Source organism: Phoxinus phoxinus, assembly GCF_949152265.1.
Source record: "Phoxinus phoxinus genome assembly, chromosome: 23".
Classification (NCBI taxonomy): Eukaryota; Metazoa; Chordata; class Actinopteri; order Cypriniformes; family Leuciscidae; genus Phoxinus; species Phoxinus phoxinus.
In genome coordinates, this window is record NC_136898.1 from 22,771,063 (window position 1) to 22,796,850 (window position 25,788).

Sequence of the window (25,788 nt, forward strand, 5' to 3'; positions counted from 1 at the left end):
ACAGTTTCAGGCAGGATCCCAACAGCTGAGCTCAGTCTCTTTATAAACAAATTGTTCCTTTATTTCTGTCTATTTTTATGTCTCCTACAAAAAATGTAGGCAAAAACTTTTGAGGTAAAGTGAACAATTAAATAACGCATAACCAAAAACCACATTAAGTCTCCTGAGCTTCTAGAAATTCCCTTTGGGTGGTTGCATTTGTGTTTTTGTTAATGGAGCCCTGGGTATTGCAAGCATATGTCATTGCGCGCGCGGGTGTGTGTGTGTCTCTGGCAGCGCACACTTCCTGCAACAGTGGCTAGGGGGTGCATGTGGACAGAAGAAGCCACACTAATATATTCCTCACTGGCTGCTGTGAGCTGGTCACATGGGGAGCCAGTGCGAGTTTAAAAGTGCTTTGGTTTCCCTTCAGCCAGTGCAGTGTGAGCCTTTGCTTGAGACGCGCACACATACACACACACTACACGCCTTTGCCTACAGAACAGCAACTTTCTGTACTGGAGCTTCTCTGATACACACACACACACACACACGCACGCACGCACACTTTCACATCTGTGTGCAGCTATAGAGGACAAGACACAGACATTAAGGAGCAGAGGAAGATAAGGCTAGAGACGGAAGCGCACGCTTTTAAGTAAGTACCTTGATCGTATCTCTTCTTTATAAACTGTCAGTCATTTTTTTAATGGGACTGTTTTGTTGTATGCGGTGCAATTTGATTTGGTGCTTTGAAGGACGAGAAAGACATGCAAAGATGGACAGATTGTTTTGTTAGCTATTTTGGAGCTGGTTGGGATCAACAAATGATTGGCAAATGTCACCTAATGGATTATTTCCTGTTTGCTTGAGGTTGAACCTGGTGTCACAGTGTTCTCGTATAGCCTCAGCGTCCCCGGCTCTCTGCACGTGTTAGAAGGATGCGAGCGTGTTAGACAGCCGCGCACCATACGAGAAATGTGATTCATGCAGCCTCACTCCGGGAAGAGGAGGCAAACAAAGTGCACGGACAGAGAGGGAGACGGGGGTGAGGATCAGGGTACGGAGGGAATGGGAGAGAAAGACGGGGCGACCGAGTGAAAGTGGAGAGGCTTTGAAAAGCCCTGACACTAGGCAGACAATTAGCCCCGGCTTCTGTTATCTGTGCCTTTTCTGTAGCCGCTGCCCTGAAGGCGCGGGTCAAGGGAAGAGCTGACCCAGTGTCAACACTCCTGCATGGAAGCCATTATCAGGACCTGATTGATTAGTTTTAGCGGAAATCTCCTCATCTCCTCCTCCTTCGCCTGCTTGGGTGCCGCTTTTTTGTTCTTTGGCTGGGGTTTGGATCTTGTTGGTTTCCCTGGGTTTACTTTCTTCATCTGTCTCTTGGACTTTCGTTATGGGTAAATCTCATGGAAACTTGTCTGGGTAACATTTAGTTTTTTTTTAAAAATCAACAAAAATATTTTGAATGAAGATCCATTTTAAAAATAATTAAGTTAATTTGTATGAATTTTTTTGTTCATTATTTACATTTTAATTTACAATTGAAATTTACAATTGTGGAAATGTTTTGCTTGAAGGTCTGTGAATCTATTTTGGATTTACATGTATAGCTATATATATATATATATATATATATATATACACACATGTAAGTATAAGCAAACGCTCACTATATATCATATAATCCTTGATGACTCTACAGTCATATATACAAAAAGTTTGTAATGCATTTTTAATCTAGTACATAAAGTACAAGAGATATCAACAAATTAACAAATGTATAAACATTTTTACATATTGGTTTAAATAGTACGTTTTTATGTAATTTATTTCGCATTATGGTAATGAGCGACTTAAAAAAATAAATGAAAAAAAAAAGTGCCACAAAGCAAAAATTTGTACAATCAAAAGATACATATCAAATTAGCAAAATCGAATGTCTTATTACTGACGTTGAAATATGACCTGGACACATTCTTGACAGGTTCCATGAGATTCACCCTTATTCTGCACATCTACTGCTCGTTTTGACTTATTGGGAAGCGACATCCATTTATTGGTGGGCTAAAGCTCTTTATCTGTAACACAGGAACATGCTGCGGGGGTAAACCTCTTTCTCTTTGGTTTTAAAGACTCTGCCCTCCTCACATTAGCTCAAAGGGGGGTCAGCTTAACTCCGGCAGGGTTGACACTGCCTTAATGACGCCCTGTTTCATGCCTTATTGAAAGCGGTGACTGAATGGCTGCCGGACACCTACTTTTCTTTTTAAACGAGGGTCTCTGCTTTCTCTGTGCAGCGTTTCAGTTCGTAAAGCCTTCACTAAAGGGGCTCTCGCTGTCATCTGAGCAGCCTATAGCTTGGCACCTGGTTTTAGTTTGACTCCATCCACATCAACACAGTAAAAGAGCAACACGTGCTGGTCCGGGGATCTCGTGTGGATGTAAAAAAAAACGTTGCAGGCTCAATAAAAGAGTTAAAGTGAGGTGCAAGCGCTACATTAGGCGTAATGGAACTAATACTGTCCTATTGGCATATTAAGGTCTTGGAGAAGCAGTACATCTTTAGGTCTGGAATCTCGGTAGGGATTCCTCTCGCGGGGTGTGATTCGAGACCCCATGCTCGCGTTCTTTGCTCTAATCTCTCCGTCTTGCCCCGGAGCAGTGTTTATGATTCAAACAGAAGAAAAGTAAAATAACACCAGCATAATATTTCCCTTAACATACTTACCCCTTGGATAAACATCCTTAAACAGATGTCAGAAAGCAGGCTGATCACAGACAACGGGGGCTGCCGATGCTTTCTATCCCCAACATACACAAATTCTACAAATTAGAAGCTGGTGCTCGAGGAATCCGCCAAGAAAACGCTTCCCAGTCCGTGGTGCTGCTCCTGTTTTTAAAAGCCAGGACCACACTGAGATGAAATAGTCTTGTCATTTTTATGAACTGAATTGTTAAACTGTTGTGGTGCGTTGGCAATTCATTGCTTATTCAATTATGATTTGATTGATTTATCAATTTCATTTGACTGGGATTTTTAAGCATGTGTCTTTTATGCAGTAAATAAGAATTTTCAAGATGAGCAGCGATGTTATTTTCTTGACTCTTCCAATTTAGCCCTTCACTGAGCTAACTAATGTGATGTTGCCACCATTTGATAGAGAGAATGTGGATGGCGATTGGCGACAAACCCATGCCCTGCATTAGTATTCATTAAAATGCATTTAATTGCAAGAAATCTTGTTTTGACTTCCACATGGGAGAACTTTATATTCATATCACTTTATAAAGAGATTGAACTAGATTTGCATTTCCTGAAAGAGATAATGCTTTTGCAAGGCAGTAAAACCCAAAGTATATTTTGGTTTTCACCCAAAGGCACGTAAATTTAGATTTTTTAAATGCGTGTATATGTGCATTCAGCTCGCACATGAGCCTTACATTTTTTCTTTTTGCACTAATTAGTTGGTCCACATGGTGGCGACGCTGACTCTAGCATTATTTTACATTTGAAAAAGTAACAGAAGAGACGGAACAACAACAAACTACTGGAGAACGCAACAACAAAAGATGCCCACGTCACACCCAAATAAAAAAATACACGTAACTCTAGTGGTGTACATACATTTGTATCTGTTATAACTTCTGGAGGGAAATAACGCAGACACTGGAAAAAACGTTACACTTTTCAGGGCGCACGTGTCGACCACCTGTGCTATCAGATTGGAAGGCTATGCGTTCGGCTGAAGGCATACTCTAAACATTAGTGCCGAAACTTTAATTTAGTTTTACATAAAATTAGGTTAATGCATGAAAATGAATGTGCTTAAAACTGAGAAGTTTTTCCTTTTCCGCGTACAGACGACTAAACGAAACCCATTCACACAGGATCCGCGGAAACGACTAAAAACGCTGTATTCTGCTGCCAGGCCAGTAGATGGCGATGAAACACTATAGACTGAACACGTAATAAGCATGTACATGACGTCATCGTTTTTGTTGTTTACATGGAGACCCGTTTGAAACCCGTTTTCAGGCACCCAAAACGCTGTTGTCGTGTAAATGAACGGCCAAACCGCATAAAAAGTTTTTAGTTTTTAGTTAAATACGATGTCGTGTAAACAGCCCCTAAGCCTGAAATTATCTACAACACAAAGTTTGGATGAGTGATTAAGTAGTTCAGATTGAAATGGTAAAGAAACATAATAATTATGGTTCTGAGTTAAGAACAACTTAAATTAGGTTATTTTAATTATAATATTTGCACGTTGATGTTATGATTTGTTGTGTCTGCCTTGGTATGGGAATTATATAGCCTATTATATGCTATAGATGGATGCATCTGTTGCATGGATATGGATCATTTTCATGTTTGTAGGTGGGCTGAAGGGATTGTGAATCTATACATCTATCCATCTATACATTCATTGACACCTTTTGGGCTCCAAGTCAACCTCAGATCAAACTATCCCTGCCAGTATGGGCAATCTAATACATTGACTGCACCTCACCCCGATGCTCCTCCCCCCAAAGGAGTCTTCCAGATTTGCCTCTACTTTAAACTAATGAATCCCTGGGCAGCATGAAATCTATTATTCTGCCTTTTAACCCGTTTAATCCCACCGGTCACAATTGTGACCGCATATTTTTTCTTATTTCTGGAAGCTCTAAAAGTGTTGTTATTGGCTTTGGGCAAGTAATTCAACTTTTAAAAGAAAAAATAGATTGTTTTGAATAAAATATATAAATGTCATGTGACTGGTGTGAAAGGTCACATGACTAGATCAGTTTATTTCCTGCTTGCACATCTAGAAGAAGATGTCTTCCTCACACTACTACAAAAAGTAGTATATAAAACACCTTAATTAACAGATAGAACTATCAAATTTTGTACATATATTCTTTAAAGGGTCTACTACTGATATATTTTGAGAATTATACTCCTGCATATATATTTTGCTCGTAAGACATGTAAATTTGTTAACGGTCACAATTGTGACCGGTAGTATAACACAGTGTTTCAGTTGAAAACACAGGTTTTGGCTGTTAATCCTAGTTATCAATTGTTTATTATTACACAGTTTAAAACTATCAGATGTGTTGGACCTTCTAGACGTACGTGACCCCCCCAAGTGCTGTGTGCAGCAAACAGACGCAATTAAAAGTGATTGATAGTGATGGATCAGATAGGGAGTACCAGGGTGAAACGGCCTATTTGCCAGGTAGATTATTGAATGGCGATGCAGAGGTGAAACATCTGGAGGATGAGGCAGATGTTCATGAGAACCAATTGGTGTGCGCCACACATCACCACAAACAACCCTTTCTACAATGTACGGCCCATCTTTAGTGCACTGAATGAGTGCACACACATCTCCCTGAAACTGGCCTATAGGCAGGGCCCAAGTGTAGTCTTTGGTCTACTCTTGCCCATAGAGGTCTAGCCGAACAAGCGGAAGTTCATCCAGGGTGTAACTTTGTCCATGACAACCTTTTCATCTCACTAAACCTCCTTCATGAAATGACAAAGCGAGGTTATGGATGTCTTGGAATGTGTTGCGTAAATAGGCCTAATTGAAGAATTTGTATGAATTCTGACTATGTTGTTTCCCACCGGTCACTATTGTGACCAAGTATAAAACCTAATATTTCACTAACTTAACCAACATAAAATCAAAAAGGGCATAAAGTTTGTGTGTTAGGGAGGTCTAAGGAGTAAAATGCATGTATTAAAATTGCAAGAAAAAATTTGGGATTAAACGGGTTAACCCTGTCCACAAAACATCCTCTATTACTCAATTTTGCTTTTCACTATACATGGATCATAACTAATTCGATAACTCAAGCATATGACGTCTACACAAATCCAGATACATTTGAAAACACATCTTTTTCACTTACTGTAAGTTCAGCCTTCCGTCTACACTGCGACTGCGTTTTTGTCCTTTGAAAACTGGGGTTTTTCAGTTTTTTTACATTTTAGGCTTGATGAGGAACATGCTAGTGTGGACAGAGAGTGTTTTGAAACATAAACACCATTTTTAAATGTATCCAAATGAATGTAAATGTAGCTCAACTTAACATTGGTCCTCTCCTCAATGGCTCTCTTCATGTTCAGTGGCAATGAAGATATTTTCATGGGGTATTATGACAAATCCAGTACCTCCATCCCAAACTCTATTTAAAGAGACATCTAGACCCTTGCTAATTAAACACTGAATATACATTTGTTATTTACAGGCTGAAGGCCAGAAGAGTGTCTGCTTGTCTTTGAAAGGTCAATGAGTTTGCCGTTGCCTGGAACGTAATTTTGGTTTCTGAACTTTTGAGTTTCATTTACTGACCACCTCTCTCACTTTTGCACCTGTAGATAAAGATTTAAACCAGGCAAAATTGTCCAAGGTCAGGGCACAAGGGTAACCTGTACCTCTAGGCGCAGTGAAAAATACAGGACGAGCAGGAAATAAAGTAACCTAAATAACAACCCTCGAATACCTCCAAGTGAAGAGCAACCAAGAAAAATGCTGGAGCTCTTCTTTGGCCACAACGCAAGCTTTTAATCTATTAACTGCTGATCCTTAAACTCTAATCAATGCAGGCTTTTATATTTCCATTAAACGAGAAAGGGAAATGAATAAATAAATCATGCCGTCAGAGTGCCCAGCCTCCTTCACTTGGAAAACCATCACAGACGGACCTCTTCTTAGCGTGTGCATTGCAAATCGTGTTAGCGCTCAGGGGCAGAGTTATTTACCCAATTTCCCTCCATCCCCTTGGCTTTTTATGGCATGTCTGCATTATTAGTGCCTCTGCTTTTGATAGCAAGCACACTCGTTTATTAAGGGAAGGGGGCTGCAGACTTTTTGGTCAAGGGGGGAGGCGTTGTGTTGACTGGGAAACGTTAACTGCATTAGCATTCCCTATTTGGCCTCTGATTGGAGTGGACTGGGGAAAATGCCAAGGTACATTTCTCTGTTTACACCCCTGCATGGGCTACTATGAATCCTGGCACTTATTCAAGGTTGAGGGCCACTGGACACGCCACATTTGTGTCGCCTTAGACCTGAATGTCCTACGCAAGCTGAGTGCTTGGTTCCTCTTGCGAATTCAACAAACCTCATGCATAACCTGTTGATGGCATGGTGAACCTCATGTGAATGACATTTACGTGTGAGAGTGATAAAGAAACGCGGATAAATGTGAATATACAGAGGTTGACGTTTGCTAAATTGGTCAAGAGAAGGATGACATTGTTAAAAAGGAGGCACGCCATGAAGCAGAGTTTACATTGTTTGCTGGTGCCAATTTCTTCAAACACATCTGATCATTATACATATGCGTGTATATACTGCACATTACATTTAGTTTCCTCCTCAACAAGGTTGCAAATTGTGTTTTTAAAATGCAGTTCAAGTACCGCCATATGTCTTAACAATGAACAACACTATTAAGCTGTCTTAATGGCAAGAAAAGACTGTTTAATATTGCATAAGTCTACCCTTTCGCTCTGCAGCTTTTCGAACGGCAAACCTGAGCGATTAGATATTGTGAAATCCGTTTAAAATAATCTCCTCTTATTCTTAACTTAACGTGCCAAGCTAACTTGTATTGTCACCTGCAAGCATGATTAGATTTAGAGTGTTTAAAAGGCTTTTAATTGAAAACGGTGGCTTTATTAACAGTGCTGTGAAGCCCCGCAGGTGGACTCAATCTGCCCTGTAATCCTAGCAGTCTGGGTGTGATACGATTGTTTTCACTAAGCATACTGAATTAGCTGTGCTCCCCGCTGCCCACAGCTGCTAGTGCCTCCATCTAGGAGCTGTTTCCTTCAAGATAAATACTTTCATCTCATTAATGTGGCTTAATAGTTGTGGCTGCTATGGAAAATTGCACAGATTCCTTGAATGACCTTTTAAAGGAGTCATATAGAATTTTCCTTGATCCATTGAGGTGAAGAAGTTCATTGTACTGTGAAAACATACAGTAAATTTGAATAAAGATCCATTCCAAAAGACTATTAGTTTTTTGCAAGTTGTAAAGATTTATTATTAGAGGTTATTTTATTTTTTTGTTAGATTTAGTATTTTATTGAATGGGTTTACTGTTAGGCTATTATTATTATTATTAAATAAAAACGGTAAATTTAATAAAAATCAAATATGTAATATTAGTTATTCTATTAAGTTAATGTTCTCTCAGTTGTTAATTACAAAGGTTAAAGAGAATTAAGAAACCCTTGTTATTAGCGGCACCAGTGGCCGTTTAGTGAACTGCAGCCAGTAACAGCCACTCGTGCACAAGTAACACTGTAGTGTACTAGCCTACAAGAGACTGAACGTGAATCAATGTCCCGCTATAGTCACTGAAAAAGTTATTTTTCGTTCTTTGTTAGAAGTAAAAGTAAGTTGGAAATACCTTTGCAGCAACACTGTTAAGACGAACATCCCGAGTCCCGACGCCATGCACACTGCTGCGAGTGACAAAGATGCAAATATGTGCCGTCCGCTTTCCTCTCAGTAACAAAATGAACAAACAACAAAAATGACAGCGGTGAGAAAGCAGCAAAGAAAGCATCTAATCATCGCGATGTGGATATTCCTCCAGCTCTGCGATTCAACGGCATCATGTCGACAGATGACCCAGATAGCAGACCGATGTCGATTCAACGTTGATTTTTAGTTGTAAAGGTTAGTATCAATCATCAATCAAATTTCAACGTTGAATCAACTTCAGAACGTTATTACACCGAAAATAAAACATCGATTCAACATTGAAATGCGGTTGAATGGCGTGTCTGACGTTGATTCAACGTTAATTCGATGAGCAAAACGATGTTGTTTCAATGTCACGAGAAACGTTGTTTCCACATTGATTCGATGTCAGTTTGCTATCTGGGGAGGTAATTAAAATCACACTGGTATGATAGTTTGACTATTTGGCATATTTAAGACTATAGGACTATCTGGCTATGTGAGACTAGTTTGAATTAATCCATTTTCTTTGCATTATCCTAACGCTTTGCAAGCATTTCATGTGCAGGCTCTCGTGAGCGCGCGTAACCGTCACATTTTAGATTTTCCCGGCAAAAACGTCCCCTCACATAAAATAAATAAGTCTGGCATAGGAAGTCGGGGAAGGTCTCTTTTTTTCCGTTTCAAGCTGTTCACATGTTGGCATAAATAGTGATTAATAGCCTACATGAAAATTCTTACGCACCTTTTAAGATGTTGTTTGCTGTGTGCATAATAGTTCCATCATCATGTTGTTATGTTTTAGTAGCCTACCTTCATAGTTGCTTGACACACAAACATTCGCAGATAGATATTGAACTGAATTGCTCTGAAACAAGCAATGATTTCAACTTTTCAGGCTTGGCACAAGTAAAATCAATGGCATCAAAACACAGCATATGGATGATGTACAGTAGTACTGCCGATATATTTGTCATGTCAGGAGGATGTCTCTGAGAGAGCCGGGTGTCCAGGTGGCTTAACTGCCTACTTAATGAGCACCAAATGACTATATCTCATCACCAGATGGCAAATGTTATAAGAACGTCATTTACTTTGAATCTGTCTTTGCTGTGTTTTTTAGAAATAATTGGACTGTGATTACAGTAAAATGTCATGCTGAGTACCCTAACATCATCAGGCTGACGATATTTCCAAAAACGAGGACCCCCTGCTGTTTGCTCATTAGGGGTTTCATCTAACTAGCATGGCGCTATAGGGCCGGAATTATTTTTTTAAAGAAAAAACATGTCCATAAAATAATTTTAATTCTGTATGATCAGTTGTTTTAATATTACATAGTACAATAATATAGGCTACATCAATGACAGGGTGCCATGATGCACATTTTATGCAATATTTGTTGTTGTGCGAGCCAGAGAGCAGATATTACCATTTTATAGGTTGTTTGATGATGATGAATCGCATGAAAAATATGAACAGACTCTGTAGTGACACACACCTTCATTTAGAGGTTCTGCAGTTTAATACGGTCCGTTCAGTAAAACATACACTTGGTCTTCCCGATATATCACGTTTACACATTTTAGAGTAAAACCTATGAAAACCAATGCAGATATGGAGAAATATATATTGGAAACAAAAATGCTCAGATTATTCATAGTAAGGGTCAACACAAATAACTATAACTATAAAGATAACAATAATACTGTTCACACCAACAGATGACATTGTTCAGTTTATTCTAAATGCACGCTGCAGTTTTATCTGCCTCCTTAAACTCTCATGCTTTTTATAGCAGGATGGATTCTGATTGGCTGTTAATTTTTTTCTATCGTTCAGCAGCTGCAAAAAATCATTTTGAAAGTGATTCCAACGATATCGTTTCTCTGTGCCGTCAGCGTTATAGTTTTGGTGTGGACTCTCATGGTGCGTTCACACCGGACGCGAATAGCGCGTCAGGCGCGAGTCATTTCAATGTTAAGTCAATGCAAAGACGCGTTACGCGCGTAAGCGTCTTTGCATTGACTTAACATTGAAATCACTCGCGCCTGACGCGCTATTCGCGTCCGGTGTGTGTGTGCAGTCAGAAGGATTTTTAGAACCATATCTTTATTGTTATAGTTATCGTCCTTGGTGTGAACGGGACTTCATTTGTTAATTTATTCATTTAAATATTAGTTTTGTAAAGAAATTTAAATGTAGGCACAATTTTAGTTCTCTTTCGAGGGAACATCAATGCCACCTCATGGTTTTGACTTTTAAAGCTGGTTGAAATTTGGTAAATATTATTTAAATATTACAATAATATTAACAAAATATGTAAATATCAGAAAGTGTTGCCAAAATGCTGGGTTGTTTCAACCCAATTGTGGGTCAAATATGGACAAACCCAGCCGTTGGGTTACATTTTTTAATTACATTTTTAACCCAATGTTTGGGTTTGTCCATATTTGACCCAAAATTGGGGTGGAACAACCCAGCATTTTTTTGAGTGTATATATTGTGTGTGTGTGTGTGTGTGTGTGTGTGTGTGTATATATATATATACTTTTTTATGTGCATTTCTTTGTTCATCGTTCTGAAAAAAGATCAATCCAGATCCACTAATCAGGAAAAAAAAAAGTTCAGCAACGACTGCCCACTCCGATGAATTATTGCAAGTGACAAAATAATTAAGTTTGTCTATTTGTACTCTCTTGAAAAAAAGAAGAAAAAAAAAAAAGTTATTTGGCAGTAAGACTGTTGAGCTGGATTTTCATAATCTTTTAAAATAGTTACTGTGTCATTCATTGCAAACTCTATTGATTCTTAGCCTCTTTGAACTTTGGACTGAACAAAATAAATGATTATTTACTGTTTCATCTCATCTTAATCACCGTAATGAAGTAGGGCAGTATGATTGGAAGTAGTTAATCTGCTTAGAGAAATGCTCTCCTCTACGTCTCTATAGTCATAATTATTCCTCGTTCATTCCGGAGGGAGGCAGTTTCCTTAAGACGTTCATTAATTATGACACAAACCATAACTCTTATCTCGTAAATAGTTCCCCCCCACACATTCACGCTGATTTCTAAAATGAGCGGGTTTTGACAAATGCTTAACACAGGTGGCGGTGCGAATCTGGGGTGAATTTATAGCCGTCTTGCAAAAACCTGCACTTGTCCTTTTTATGTCTCCCAAAATAATAAGACATCCTGATTAAGTAGCGAGTGGTGAAGATAGCGAGGAACAAATGCGCTAATGGCCGCTGGAAATAAAACAGTTGACAAGGCTGCATGTAATTTAAGCGGTTTGACGGCTTAGGGTGCTAGTGTTGTGGAAAATATAGCAGCGTATAATTTACCTGGGACAGACTGAAGCCAAGATTTAAACCTTGTGTAAACAGTTAGAAGTGTCTTTGAACAAAACCCATCAGTCTTTGTCACTAGGACGCGAAGACAGTTACAAGTCCTTCGGGGGAAGTTTCATACACAACCATTCAAATGAAACTACTAATTAATTAGGATTTTTGGGCAGCTTTATATATAGATAAAAAAAAATCAGATTTGTCTTAAATGAATGGTTCACCCAAAAATGAAAATGTGGTCATCATTTACTCACCCTCATGTTGTTCCAAACCTGTGTGAGTTTCTTTCTTCTTTTGAACATAAAAAAATATAGTTTGAAGAATGTTGGTAACCAGATACAGTAGTTGACGGTAGCCATTGGCTTCCATAGTATTTTTTTTTCTACTTTTGAAATCAATGGCTACCATCAACTGTCTGGTTACCAACATATTGAACATACTTCAAAATATATTATTTTGTGTTCAAAAGCAGAAAGAAACTCAGGCTTGAAACAACAAGAGGGTAAGTAAATTATGACAGAATTGTAATTTTTTTTATCCCATTATTATTAAAGCGTAACTCTCGCCAAAATGCAACCTAGGCTATTTTTGTTAATCTACCTGAGTCAAACTTTCGCTTAAAAGCATAATTAGGATGGAAACACCACTTTTAAGATTGACCGTATTTTCGTTTTCGGTCAAATTGCCTTTTCAATGGAAGTGCTAGGAGCATTACTATGATAACATCAAAATCGCTATTTTTAAAATGCTAAGAAGGCTCGACACAAAATAAAACTGTGCTCGAAGTATCACCAGCATTGACTACATTGTTTGTGTACACAGAGTTTACTAAAAAGAAAGGTTTTGAACAACTCACTGTAGCTGTTGTTGTTTCTGGCCGCCGGCAGTTTGTCAGTCAAAAGTAGTCAATCTCCGAATGCAACGTAACAGGGAGGAGAGTAAAGATGGAAAGCTTCTAAAGCTTAGTTCCATATACATTAACGGATCATTTGTTGTTTTGTCGTTAGTGGAAATTAATATTGACCTTGTATTTGAAAAAGGATCCTCATATATCCCTTTTTATTGCATTCGGAGATCGACTATTTTTGATTGACAAAATGCCGGCGGCCGATTACATACTACAGTGAGTTGTTCAAAACCTTTCTTTTTAGTAAACTCTGTGTACACAAACACTGTTCTCAATGCTCGAGTTCATGTGTAGAGCCCCTGGTGATACTTCAAGCACAGTTTCATGTTGTGTCGAGCCTTCTTAGTCTTTTAAAAATAGTGATTTTGATTGACTGATATATTACTGCAATAAGGCTGTTTTTTCTTGCTTATTTTCCCATAAACCTCACTGAAAAACAACATAAAGCAAAATGTGCATCAACTTAAAAACAGTTTACATGCACAATTACAACTTGGAGATAGAATGTCCTGATTGATTTTAATCCCATTCATCTCATAAATATGATTTCATCATGACTTGACAAGTCTGCCTGTTCAAAGCTAGTGACAAATGAACCTTGATGTGGAATGGCACACACATATATAAACAAGGAATCATGCTAATGTTAAAGGAACAGTTGGTTAGCATGCTACATTTGGAAAAACCTGTAGTAGCGTAATTGTCAAGAGCTTGATTTTCCCCACTCAACGTCTCGGGCTCTCAGGTAATCAACCGCACATTCAACACATGCAAGTTATGATGCAAAAACTGATTAGACTAATTAAGACTAACAAATGGTCTATGAAATAAAAATTTTCTTCCAGTCCCTCGGCTGATTTGTTATGGTAATGCTCACATTTAAAAACTAGTGAACTGCCTACATAGGCAGCATTTGAAGTCGGCACGGGTACCAGGTCCAACCCCAATGTAAATGCAGTTTCAAAAGGTAGGCAGCTGAAAAAAAGTAAAAAAAAAAAAAAAAAAGATTGGATCACTCCACAAATTAGAATATGTTTGTCCAATTTGCATTCATTAAAATCATGAACACAGCTGTTCTGAATCAGAAGTTTTTGAGGTAAAAAGTAAATAAATTGTCTTTTATAGTTTGATAAGATGCATGAATTTATACCAAATTTCAATAATTTACACTACCGTTAAATTTGTGTATTATTTTTTTTTAAAACTTTTATTCAGCAAGTTGATCAAAAGTGAGAGTAAAGACATTCATAATGTTAAATATTTATATTTCAAATAAAAGTTGTTCTTTTGAACATTCGATCCATCAAATAGTCACTGTTTCCAGAGAAATATTAATCAGCACAACTGTTTTCAACATTGATAATAATAATAAATGTTTTTTGAGCATCAAATCATCATATTAGAATGATTTCTGAAGGATCATGTGACACTGAAGACCGGAGTAATGATGCTGAAAATTCAGCTTTGATCACAGGAATAAATTACATCTCACTATGTATTCAAATAGAAAACATATATAATAATATTTCACAATATTACAGTTTTTACTGTATTTTTGATCAAATAAATGCAGCCTTGGTGAGCAGAAGAGACTTCTTTCAAAAAAACATGTATTTTATATAGACTATATATTCATTAAATAATAGTGTATTAAAGTATTGCATATCAAAATATGATTTCCTTATGGAAACGGCAATTAAATAATTAAAAAACTCAATTGAGGATGGTGTATGAAGCTATACTTGTACTTCATTCAACACCAAAAAAATAAAAATAATAATAATAATAAACAGATTAATTTCCCCCCTGAATCGACATTTGTTTCTCATTTTGGCAGGAGCTATGTATGTTTAGAGTATTAGTTTAGCAACATGCTAAGACTTACTAAAGTCAATTTTGAGTGGTGTAGTGTGTGTGTGTGTCTGTCTGTGTGTGTGTGTGTGTGTGTGTGTGTGTGTTGCTGCCTGTGTTTCATATCAGTCCCTTATGAGGTTCAGTTGGGATGTTGCCTACAGGCAACAAACATCAAGGCTTCCTAAGTTTTGGAACAGAGTCCTCAAACAGAGCTCAAATTGTGCTAAGCTGACATATTAATATGCATTTTTGGCACTTCGATTGTCAACGTGATACACCTGTTAGATGCATTACTTAAAAGCATCAACGCTTCACCAGCAAAATCAGCTTAAAACAAAGTTTAGGGCATGTAAATGGCAAGTTTGGCCTAGTTAACATTACTCGTGGCTCTTAGCGTGGAGGATGAGAGACGGAGGAGGTGCAGACGTCGTACTTCGCTCTTAAACCTGCTTCACCTCCGGGGGACTGGAAACACATCAGTACGGTCTTGAAGATGGGATTGAGGGATTTTGTCATCCTGTGACAGATTTGTTTGATATCAGATTTTGCTGCATTGTCTAATCAGATAAACTCACAGCTGTTGAAATATGAATCGTGGATTGATTTAATTGATTAAATGTAGATGGAGTTTTTGGAAGCGTGTTCATATCCATCCATCCATCCATCCATCCATCCATCCATCCATCCATCCATCCATCCATCCATCCATCCATCCATCCATCCATCCATCCATCCATCCATCCATCCATCCATCCATCCATCCATCCATCCATCCATCCATCCATCCATCCATCCATCCATCCATCCATCCATCCATCCATCCATCCATCCATCCATCCAGAACACAATTATGTGGCAACAACATTAAATCTCCATAAAGTGCTGCTTACTTTAGCTTACCTTTAACAATTGCTCCTGTGTTGCTCCTGAAACCTCAATCCCCATTTTCTTCCCTCTCCCGTGTCAAAGGAGGAACTTTGAACTTCAGTTGCATCCAATCCAGGAACCATCTATTACCGACGGCAAAGCCGAACCTGTTTACCGCTTTCCACATCACATGTGAACTCTTGAAGCAAGGTTAGATGTTCTCGGCAGAGCAGGAGGCAGCACTGACAAACTATGATAAATTAGTTGTTTACTGACATTTTATGCTGGCTGAGGATGGCGGTTAGGGAGGAGATGCGTGTTAATGAGAAGAAAATAAGTCAGGGAGATATGCTTACATTGATAAGAGAAAGGCAAAAGAGCACATGAAGGAACTTGGAAGAAGATGATTAGGTCACGCCACAAACTACTAGAATATACACGAGATATATCCCACACAATGTTTATTCATGTGATGCTTATCGTGTCCTAGATTCCATCAGATTTAATGGCTCAATCTGTAAAGTGGGTGTCATGTACAGTTTTATTAAATGCTTTTTAAACGTTTTGTAAGATTTTAAACTTCATATTGGATAAATAATGTGTTTAAGTTTGAGTAACGTAAAAAAAAAAAAGATTAATAAGTGATTTATTTTTTAATATGTATTGATTGCTCAACTTTAAGTCATTTTTATACTGCTTGTCATTTTTTGTGTGCCAGCTTCCAAGCTCCAGCTTGCAAGTGTAGATTTGGACTTGACCGATTAAAAGCACTTTAGAGAATGCAGTGCCAGCAGATTAAATAGCATTTTAATGCACTTTGTAATGATCTTATATTGGGCACCTCCTCTGCCTACTTCTCATATGCCCTTAAAATCCCCTTACTGAGCAGATACTCCGCTGTCTGAGTCTTCATTTGTGCGTCGACCATATAGTGGGTGGGGAATGCTTTGTCTAGATGAAGGACATTGCTGACAGCCTCATATTTTGCTGTCCTTGTAAACACTGACCAATCGAAAAACACCAGAGCGTGACACCTTTATCAAGCCAGTTGCACAACTGCAGAAAACGTCTGAAAACCGACCATTTATAGCAGCATGTAAAGGCAGCGCACATATATCACTTAAAGTATAATGACATATAGTCAAAATAGCCATATTAAAAGAAAACCAATCAGAGTCTCTGTCACGCCGCCAATGTAATTAATGTGCCAGCGCCGGCATAGAGCTGTAACTGAAGATCAGTATTAGCTGTCTTATTAGCATTTTAAATAAGATTGAGATTAGTTACATTGGCAAAATAATGTGGCTACCAGTGCAAGTTTGGGGCCAATTTGGGCATTTTCCTGTCTCCATGCAATTAGATCTTTGACACTCACATTTCACCTCTATTTCACAGAGAGCAATTAAATGTTGAGTTGAAGCTGTAGAGAAGAATGGGGAAAAGAGAACAGAGCTTATTTAGCTTGCTCAAAGACCGACAGAGGAGCTAATGAAGAAGAGAATAAGAGGCGACAGAGATGAGCAGATAAATAGTTTGGCCTGAAAAAGGTGTCACTTAATATCACAGAACAAGCCCGTTTGGTTCCCATTCCAGTTAGCTTATGCTTGGATGCAGAATTAATGGGAAATGCAAAAAAGTTAAAAACATGTCGCAAAATATCACAAGAGATTAATTTGAACCTGTAGTTGACCCTTTCGCTAAACTCTTTCTGACCAATCATACATTATCAATGTATGTATTGTGTTGCAAAGTGTTTTGTTTTTATTGAATTCTGATGATTGAATATTGAAGCTATAAAGGGAATATTGTAAGTTTAGTAAGTTGAACTTGATTGACAGCACTTATGGCATAATGTTGAGTGCCATACAAGTAATTTCCACTATGTTCCACTTTTTAATTTTATTATATATATATATATATATATATATATGCATATAATATATTCTTATTATTAGTGTTAAATCACTTTCTAATCTTGCCTGTGTAAAGTTTGCATAAAGTGTACATCATTATCAGCATTAAAATGACTGTATATATTATGATTTATAGAGCTTTACAGCTCAAATAATGCACAGTTTGAAATAATTCATGGAAGTGTTTTTAAAAAATTACAGATTTCTGCTTTTAAATAATTCAAAAGTTGCTTCACATAACCTTGATTCTTTTTTAAAGCATTTTTTTCATAGTTTACCAACATTATGTCACACTTACTGTTGATTGAGCCTAATATGTATTGAACGTGGCATATTTCTTTAACTTCACAATACATACCCATCTAAATATTATGTGACCTACTAGAAAATGTAGCTCCTTTGATGTCACGAATTGCAACGGCTGACCAAAAATGTCAAAATAAATGACTGTATGTTAAAGTCTGTCTTATCCAAAGCAAATCATCAAAGTAACTAATATCTGACGTATGATATCTGTCTGGTAACATATTAGGTAAATATCACATAGCATCCAAAAAAAAAGCTTCAAACTCAGGATCAAACACAGCGCAACTTGGCAACCATTTTACATCATCAGGCTTCTTTTTGAAAGATCTTAACTTTAATCTGAGTCAGAATGTTACCGAGTTAACATACGGCACAGGGAAGTGCCAAATGAAAGGTCAAATGCCCCAGCATCCCTCAGTGCACAGATGTTTAGCGCAATTGCATTTTTCACCCACCGCTGCTGCATAATCTCTGCTGATCATAGACTTGGCATCTACCTGTACACTCATTAATTGATTCCCACCGGTTCGCCTCAACAGCCATGACCTAACTGACATTGCATCGGCCTGTAAATGGTCCTATTAAATCAGGAGATCTCGTAAACTTGCCGAGCAGGGATGTCTTTCTCAGGGCAGGTCAGCATTGGCTATCAATTATATGTCCAGATGACCTTCTGTGGCCTCACAGTGGGATGACTGCTGACCAGACAGTCACTTGCAAGTGTCTGGTTCAGAGCTCTCTTTTTGTTCTCAGGGCTTTCCTGTTTAACAAAATGGATTTAGCAATCAGCTTGTGTTTAGCCTTGCACAGGTCATATGTGTATACTATTATTGGTACATGGTCTTCCATTATTGATTATGTGGCCTTGAATGATGATGTATGCAATTCCCAACATGTCAGCCTATTGCTAAGTATTAAATGTCTGCCCTACAGACATGACTGATACATAAAAGCATGTGTCTTGTTGAGGGACTATTACTTTTCAAGGTGATTGGACATACTATTAGTGTCTGGTGGACGATAAAGTGGGCAAAACAATCCCATAAACTTACAACAGGAATGCAAGTAAGCAAGCAACCACTCAGAACACCATAGCAACTGCATAACCATGCCCTAGCAACTTCCTAACAACATCATAGTTACACTGCAAAAAACATCTGGGACACCCTAAAAAATGCCTGGCAACTGCCCATAACACAATATAAACCGCACAGCAATCCCTTAGTAACCAACTAGGACATCCTAGCAACCATCTAGCCACGTCCTAGGAACCATCTAGGACACTCACATATGAATGCCTAGAAACCACCTAGATACACATAACTCACCCTATTATCCAGCTAGAACACTACAGGAGCAATGCCAAAGCAACCATCTAACTACAGCAATACCATAACTACTTAGCAACCAGCCAGAGCACCCAGGTTAATGTAAATGCATGGAAATCACCCATAATACCACATCAACTTCATAGCATATGTAGGAACACCTAGTAATCCCTAGCATCCACATTCAAGATCCTAGCAATCACATATGTAGGAACACCTAGCAACCACTTAAAGTATTCTAGGTTATTGTGTACAGAGGTTTTCTGCCCAATTAATTAAAACCTATGTTTTTTTTCAGAATTTAGTGTATTATAAATTTACTGGTCGTTTTTTATTTGGGCTACAATACTTTTTTTATTGTTATTTTTTATTAGGCGGCAAAGAAATATAGAGCTGAGTATCGTTAGTGTAACAGTGAAAACTATTTGCATGTTTTCTAAGGATATCTCTCAATACTGGCATGTACAGGGTGATAAGCAACGGTCCTAATACTGAGCCTTGTGGTACCCATTGAACTTTGAATCAACCATATTGATTTATTTGTTTACTAAATTGATAACAGTCAGATACGTATGATTTGAACCCACTCAAAACAGTCTAGCAATAACCTAGAACAATACAGCAACCTCATAACTATGCCCTTGCAACCACATACGAATGAACGCCTAGCAACCACCCAGCACACCCTAGCAACCTAATACACTAAGTGAGATCCTCTGTGACATGCACTGATTAGACTAGTAAATCACTCTATTCTTTGATTGGTTCAATGGATTATTTTCTTATTTTTTTTATTCCCCTAAATGTTGTGAATATCAAGGAAACACTAAAAACTCAACTGTCGGCCAATTGAGTTGGATATTTGGCATTTACCACAGGAGAACACCGTTGTGTGTCACACAGCACTGAGCTGTCAAAAGACAGCGTAAAAGTGTTCGGCAGCCGGTCCATCTGTCTGGTTCAGGTGTGAACACTTCCATTTCTGTTCTGTTGTTGTTTGTGAAATAGTGTCTTTGTCCAAGAAGAAAATAAAAAGATTTCTGAAATGTTTGCTGGAGCGCTCGTGTGGAAAAGCGCAGCTGGTGACACCCCGCAAGGTGAGTGTCTGGTTGCGTCTCTGCAGAGCTGATTATTCCAGAACGCCGGACATATCCGCGCCTCCTCCCAGTCTTTCTGCACTAAGCACTTTCACCTGCTTTACAGTTATATCAGCGGCAGTGACACAGTGATATGTGCGGTCCAACATCCATTAAAATGTGTTTACTTCAATGTGAAAAAAAGAGTAAATTGTGCCCTGGAAGAAATGCGCTCTGAGCTGTTTCTGCCTCTCTCTCTTGCCAAACATGAGCCGGCCCGGGACAAATGCATTTCCTGCCCGATGCTCGGTGCATACTGAATGACCGCAGCTGATCGAATAAATAAATGGTATTTTGCCAGAGTAATCAGTAAAAAAATCTAGATTGGTTAAACATAAAATGCATTATGTGTACGAAATAGTGGTATTTGTTTGTGTTTTGGTCGTCCCACCCAACTCTAGTTGCTAGGTAAGACACAATCTTGGACCTTGTTATGTCTTCTGAAACATAAGTATGCAAACATATTTCCAAAACATGTTCTCAAAATATGATGGCATTAACATAAACCGAACTCTGCTGGGTCGCTTCGTTCACGGACCACCAGACAGTGTTGATATCTGCAGCTGGTGGTGAGAGGAAGATTGTCGTTACATGGTTGTCTACAAGCCAGAATTCATGTGATGTCATGCTCGCATTTGTTTGGCTGTGTTGCTATGTCGGTTGCCTTGGCAAGTGATGAAAGCACTTAAACAGAGTATTGCGTTTCCTGAAATGAGAGGAATGACAGTGACGGCCGGCTGCTCCGAGAGCCGCTCTGTGTGCTCGCTTTGTAACCAGAGCAGACCGCATGTTGCAGACGTTTAACATGTGTTTTTCTGGGATTGATAAGGCTTGGTGTCATTCGCACACATTTTTAAGATGGTTGTGTCAGTCACGTTCGGAGATTTTGAGATTACCTTGCTGATCAAATCATTTTAGACCACCATAAGGTGGTTACTCTGCTGAAAATCTAACTTCAAATAGGGTAGAGGGTCTCCCATTCAGGGGTGCATTTCTCGACATCATCATTAGCCAACAATGTTCTGTCGTTATCAGCGTAGTTCAACCATTCTGCGTTTCCCGAAAACATAGTCCCAATGAACATTCCCAAACTTGGGGTGCTGCGCCAAACACGAATTGAGCGTCAAATTCGCTTCTATCGTGTCTAGTTCGACAACATTTTTAATCCACTCGCGCGTCCAATTCGCTTTGAATAAAGCGAGCGTTTGAAGCGAAATATGTGTACAAATGTTCGTTTTTTTTAAATGCAAAAAATTTGCGTTCGAGGTGAAATTCGCTTCTTGTGGGAGGGGCAAGTGCTAGGTGGTTGTCTGTTTGCAAGATGGCTGACGTTGATCGAGCATTCATCGAGAGAGTCACCACTCTGTATTTGCTCTGGAGATATATAGCTCCGTATGACTGCTCACTGCCAATATCAGTCGTTCCTCAATGTTGAATGAGTGAATTAAAAAAAACAATAATAATTCAATGCCACAAGAACAAGAGGTATTACATATTCACAATATCACATTAACATTAGCTGCCAGGAAAAATAAAATGTTTTACATAAAATCCAGTGCTTTTAAAGCATTACATGTTTTCATTGCTTTTTTGTTTTTAGTTCCAAAAGATGTACACATAATGTGAAAATTTGGTTTATCTTAAGCCCACTTATTTTTACGTATATGGTATTTTCCCAATAAAACTAATAACTGTATAATATGTTGTACTTTACATTCCGTATTGTCGGATAAGTTGTTAAATGAGTGACTCCGGGCGGGACTGCACTCGTTTATCACGTCACTTCACCATGTGACAGCAGCAAGCAGGCTCCTGATTGGTTAATGCGGAGCAAACAGACGGCAAAGTTCATATTTTTCAACTTGGGAGTCAGACGCAAGTTTGCTTCAAACGCGTGAATGCACAAAAAGCACCAAATAAAATCACTCGCGCGTAATGCACGTATCGCACAAGATGCTCAATTCGCCTCTTTCACGCGAACTGGACGTGCGAATGAGACAAAATCGTGTCTATCACGCCGCAGGACCTCCTTTACATTGACTTAACATGGAAATCACTCGCTTCAGACGCTTCGCGTTCGGTGTGAACGCCGCATCAAGCTGTGGTTAGAAGCATTGTTTCTTGTTATTATGAAGTGGACGCCAATTACATACAGCATTTTAATGTGAATTGAAAAATGTATTGACATTATTTGCAATCTTGATATATTGATGAACCAACAAAGGTGTGAACATGTTACTATTGTTCCAGCTATTTAATTTGTCCAACAATTCATCGTACTATTGTAGTTAAGCAGTGAGTTGTTGAACGGGAATGTTGTTGTATCCTGGTCAGGGGTGCGTTTTCCAAAGCCAACTATGGTTGCAAGGTTTGGTGTTACCAATATAGTTCATTGGAACTTGCGACCATAGTTGGCTAAAGATGGGTTTTGGAAATGCACCCCAAAACTAGATTGTTCTGTTGTTCTGAACTAGTTAGATTGTTCTGGTTTGAACAAACGTTGCATTGTATCAATTCCATGAGAAAATGGCTAGTTGTTGTTAGCTGGGAAAGTGTAAGAGTCCGTTTAAACTGGTCTCACTGGTCTGGCCTGCGTGATTCATTTCTTTGACTCCATCTGGCTCTGTTGGTTTACGGTGTTCTAGCATGTAATCTACAACATCCCTGACCAGATAGCCCTTCTGTCCCGAGCAGTGATACACGGTGTAATCCATCCTCTTGCTCTTGTCTCGGTCGCTTTAGCAGAACTCAGTTAAAGCACTCTCCCCGCTGCCATGACTAATTCCCCCGAATGGCACGGCACTTTGCCGGGGTATTTGTAGTTGGCAGTCGTGTTGGGGACGTGAGTTTTCCCCTTGCTTGATTGTATCCTGCTTTACACCAACCTGATCTTATAACATGTCCAGAAAAGCCAGACTTATTTTTCCACTTTAAAAGTTGAATGTGGGAAAAGAAAAATTATATAATAATGGTGTGAGTTTTATTCAATTTTTAACTCAAATTATTGTAAATAATAAAATACAATTTTAAATAAAACAAAAAATGGAGTAAAATAAGTAATAAATAAGTCAAATAAAAAAAAAAATATATATAAGGTGATATTAATGGTGTTTTATTCGATATTTAATTTAATTTTATATTTTGGTTATTTTGATATATTTGTTTATATTTTAAATAATGAAACTAAGTTTAAAATAAATTGAAATATATATATAAAAACAAATATGAATAAAAATAACAAAATTAAACAAAACAAATTAAATGGTTTCCTTATTTTATTTATATTTTAATAAAATAAATAATACAATTAAACAATAATAGTGTTAATGGTGGTGCTAATGGTGTTTTATTCGATATTTAATTTTGAATTTCATTTCATTTTTATATTCTTTTATTATTGAAAATAATAAAATAAAATATATAATGAAACAAAGCAAAATAAGTAATAAAGTACAATTATAAAAAATAAATAATAAAATAAAACAATGTGACGTAAATGGTGTTTTATTCAATATTTAATTTAATAATTTATTTTATTTTTATATAAAAAAAATAATCATTTTAAATAATGAAACTAAGTTTAAAATAAATTGAAATATATATATAAAAACAAATATGAATAAAAATAACAAAATTAAACAAAACAAATTAAATGGTTTCCTTATTTTATTTATATTTTAATAAAATAAATAATACAATTAAACAATAATAGTGTTAATGGTGGTGCTAATGGTGTTTTATTCGATATTTAATTTTGAATTTCATTTCATTTTTATATTCTTTTATTATTGAAAATAATAAAATAAAATATATAATGAAACAAAGCAAAATAAGTAATAAAGTACAATTAAAAAATAAATAAAAATACAATAAAAAATAAATAATAAAATAAAACAATGTGACGTAAATGGTGTTTTATTCAATATTTAATTTAATCATTTATTTTATTTTTATATATATAAAAAAAAATCATTTTAAATAAAGAAACTAAGTTTAAAATAAAGTAAAATATAAAACAACTAAAAAAACTAATATTTTAATAAAATATAAAATAAAACTAAATATAAAACAAAACAAATTAAATTAAATGATGTAATAAAACTTCCATCATTAACATCCACTGTAACACAGAGACTGAAAAGATTCAGACCTGAGACAGTTTAGGAATATGCATGAAGTATTAATGAGCATATGTCATGACAAATGTTCAGTGTGGTGTGTGTAATCCTGCATATAGAGTCACCATTACAGAGATGGAACCTGTCCGCACCGCAGTCCATCACACATAAGTAAAGAGCTAAATATACCTCCTGGAAATAATGCAAATACGGTTGGATTTATTTAAGCTTAATCATCAGTCCTATGCGGTCATGCTGCGTTGACCATTTGAGTTGTCTTTCGGACCATCTGCTCTGCAGTCTGCTAACAGTTGTAAGTCTGCTGTTGGACACGGCCGTCCCACAGTAATGCACTGTCATTGATAATGCACTGTCTCTGTCTCATGTTTAAAAGTGGTCACTAATCTTTCTAAGGCCATGGTCATCTCTCTGGCTCTCTTTAGTGGGGTGAGAGTCGCTCATGCCACATCAGAGATCGTGCGATAAGCAGAAAATCCCATTGTATGAAAGTGACTCTGAGATTCAGCTTAAAAGTGTTTTAGCCTGGACAGATTGGGATGTAGAATTCCTGCTGCAAGGGTATATTCATACAAAATAGCCTATATGCATTCTTAATAGCACCGGATAGTTCAGATTTATTTTATTTTATTTTATTTTATTTTATTTTATTTTATTTTATTTTATTTTATTTTATTTTTTATTTTATTTTATTTTATTATTTTATTTTAAAATTGGGTACATTTCTGTTGAATAATGTAGAAATGTATTATTTTAATGGTAAAGATGTAATGATAATGTTTATCGCACATTCGGCAATGAAATGATTTGATTTATAACAATTGTTATAGTAAACAAGTAAAGTATTAATTGTTGTTTTGATTTACATTTTTTAGAAGAAGTTAAAAAAGACAATTTAAGGACAGTTTAAATATATCTATAATATGTTAAATATATTATTATAGGCTACATATATTTATAAAAAATACATATTTAGAATAAATTAACATTTTATTTATTGCATTTTATTTTTCGTTTGATTTTATATTTACGGCACATGAATTGTTTTGATGTAAAAAAAAAGACAATATAAGAAGTTTAAAAATATATATCATGTTTTAAGCATATGATTGTACATATCTATTATAAATACATATTTTGAATGAATTTACATTTTATAAAAATTTTCGTTAGATTTTTTAAAATATAATATTTCATATATTATATTTGTATTATATTAATATTATATTATATTATAAATTATATTAATATAATATTTATTAATATAATATTTACGGTGCATTAATTGTTTTGATTTAGATTTTTAGAAGTTAAAAAAGACAATATAAGGATAGTTTTATATATATATATATATATATATATATATATATATATATATATATATACATATATATAATATTTTAATGATATGATTTTAAATATATACAGTACAAAATGAATAATTATTTACATTTTATTTATTTTATCTTATTTGATTATATACTTAACTTTTTAGTTTTAATTCATGTTTTATTGAAAGAAAATAGTATACATAAC

At 36.7% G+C, this 25,788-nt stretch overlaps 1 protein-coding gene across 1 annotated transcript in view; it reads left to right on the plus strand.

Annotated features, from left to right (window-relative positions):
- The first annotated feature begins 364 nt into the window (after window positions 1–364).
- The window catches only part of cntfr (ciliary neurotrophic factor receptor), a 187,600-nt gene continuing 162,176 nt past the window's right edge, over window positions 365–25,788 (plus strand). The window contains exon 1 of the mRNA XM_079600814.1: window positions 365–637. The gene's annotated coding sequence lies outside the window, so the exon portion shown is untranslated. The remainder of the gene's footprint in view (window positions 638–25,788) is intronic.